Below are 2,777 nucleotides of genomic sequence, written 5' to 3'. Positions count from 1 at the left end.
AAAGTTAGTATCTCAGTTTAATATATTTGGGCTAGTATTGGCCTATAGCTCCCTCTATCAGTCAATCTGTCAAAAGCATTTTATCACACATTGAATGAAAACTGTCCCCATTCAGTGACCCACCAAATGAAGAAATATTCTCTGCCTTCAAGGTGCTAAAGTCTTCAGGAAACAAATCGAACTCTGGGCGGTGTGGTCCAAGGACCCTGGGGAGTCCCTGAGACTCCCCCAGCAGGTTCTTTCCTTTCTTTTCTTTCTTTCTTCTTTTGAGATGGAATCTTACTCTGTCGCCCAGGCTAGAGTGCAGTGGCATGATCTCGGCTCACTGCAACCTCTATCTCCCAGGCTCAAGCAATTCTCCTGCCTCAGCCTCCCGCGTAGCTGGGATTACAGGTGCCTGCCACTGCGCCCAGCTAATTTTTGCATTTTCAGTGGAGACGGGGTTTTACCATCTTGGCCAGGCTGGCCTCAAACTCCTAACCTTGTGATCCACCCGCCTTGGCCTCCCAAAGTGCTGGGATTACAGGCATGAGCCACCACGCCCGGCCACCCCAGCAGGTCTTTTCTAACTGTGAATCTCTGTAAGGCTGAATTTTCTTCCTGTAATTAATCTAAAACAACATCACATCAGATTGAATGCAGTAGTATTATGAGAATGCATTTGTCTTCTATTAAGCCAGAGATCAAGGAATTTTCCCAAAATGTAACACAATGTTACTCTTCCATTTTTTGTTAGTTTTGGAAAAAACAGCTATTTCTCATATAAATGTTATGGTAACATGTTGTGGGTTTCTTGTTGCTCTTTTTATATGAATTTAAAATAAATGTGTTGGCCAGATGCAGTGACTCACGCTCATAATCCCAGTGCTTTGGGAGGCTAAAGCAGGAGGATCACTTGAGGCCAGGAGTTCCAGAGCAGCCTGGGCAAAACAGTGAGACCCCCATCTCTACAAAAAACAATTTTGACATGGTGCTATCTCCTATAGTCCTAGCTACTTAGGAGGCTGAGGAGGGAGGATTGCTTGAACCCGCAAGTTCAAGGTTACAGTGAGCTATAATTGCACCATTGTACTACAGCTTGAGTGAAGAGTGAGACCTTGTCTTAAATAATAATAATAATAATAAAATTAATATGTTAAAATTTGATGTTTTAATTTCTAACATGGCAAATATCAATAGCTATAACCTATATAAATGTAAGTCCCTCGGGTCCTCCATAGTTTTTAAATGTGTAAACAGGTCTTGAGGCCAAAAAGTTTGAGAAGCACCCCTAAAGGAAAAGCCTCAGAGGCCCCCCAGCAGCATCAGGTAAACAAGAATTGACTGAAACACTATTGTGCACTGAGCCGAGGAGCCCTTCCTTCCTAAATGCAGTCCTGTAGGTAAAAACAGGCATGCAGAGTCATGAAGATATGCTGTCATAGAGCCCCTTTCCAAGCTACTCTGGAAGCTTGGAAGTTACTGGGGCAGCTGAAAACCCTAGCAGGATTTATTACTCCTTTGCCAGGTAGTGTATATGGAATGTACACTACGTATGGCCACCAATACTACTGCTGCCACCACTGCTGGAGTGATTGCCACCTGCCAGACATTGCACTAGGTGCTTTGAATTATCTGTCTCATTTAATGCTCATGACACTAAATATAGGTATTTTAAAATCTATTGTACATATTTTTAAAAGGCTTAGATTTGTTTTTTTGTTCTTTTTCTTTTTTTTTTTTTGAGACAGAGTCTTGCTCTGTCTCACCCAGGCTGGAGTGCAGTGGTGGCGATCTTGGCTCACTGCAGCCTCCGCCTCCTGGGTTCAAGCGATTCTCCTATCTCAGCCTTCTGAGTAGCTGGGACTACAGGTGCCCGCCACCACACCTGGCTAATTTTGTATTTTTAGTAGAGACTTGGTTTCACCATGTTGGCCAGGCTTGTCTCGAACTCACGACATCAGGTGATTCACCTGCTTCAGTCTCCCAAATTGCTGGGATTACAGGCGTGAGCCACTGCGCCCAGCCCAAAAAGGCTTAGATTTGTAACTTGTCCAAAGCATAGCTGTTTTCAGTGACAGAGCTCGGATCTGAACATGGCTTCACAGCTCCTGTTCTTTCCACTAAGCCATGTTGCCTCTCCTATTTCAAGAAATAAGTCAGCATACAAAGAATCCTAAATTACACACAACTTCACAAGATTCAGACATCATCTGCTGCATAAGATGAGACCTTTAAAAGCCTGTTCTAGCACTAGCCGCCCTCCTGCTAAGAATAGACTGGAACGTGGTTGATTTAGTTATTTCTTTTTCTTTTTTTCTTTTTTTTTTTGAGACCGAGTCTCGCTCTGTCGCCCAAGCTGGAGTGCAGTGGCCGGATCTCAGCTCACTGCAAGCTCCGCCGCCCAAGTTTACGCCATTCTCCTGCCTCAGCCTCCCGAGTAGCTGGGACTACAGGCGCCTGCCACCTCGCCCGGCTAGTTTTTTGTATTTTTTAGTAGAGACGGGGTTTCACCGTGTTAGCCAGGATGGTCTTGATCTCCTGACCTCGTGATCCGCCCGTCTCGGCCTCCCAAAGTGCTGGGATTACAGGCTTGAGCCACCGCGCCTGGCCTTTTTTTTTTTTTGAGACGGAGTCTCGCACTGTGGCCCAGACTGGAGTGTAGTAGCGTGATCTCAGCTCACTGCAAGCTCTGCCTCCCGGGTTCACACCATTCTCCTGCCTCAGCCTCCTGAATAGCTGGGACTACGGGCACCCACCACCATGCCCAATTAATTTTTTGTATTTTTTTTTTTAAT

The sequence above is a fragment of the Macaca mulatta genome, chromosome 6, assembly GCF_049350105.2.
Source record: "Macaca mulatta isolate MMU2019108-1 chromosome 6, T2T-MMU8v2.0, whole genome shotgun sequence".
Lineage (NCBI taxonomy): Eukaryota > Metazoa > Chordata > Mammalia > Primates > Cercopithecidae > Macaca > Macaca mulatta.
Note: the sequence above shows the minus strand (reverse complement) of the source record.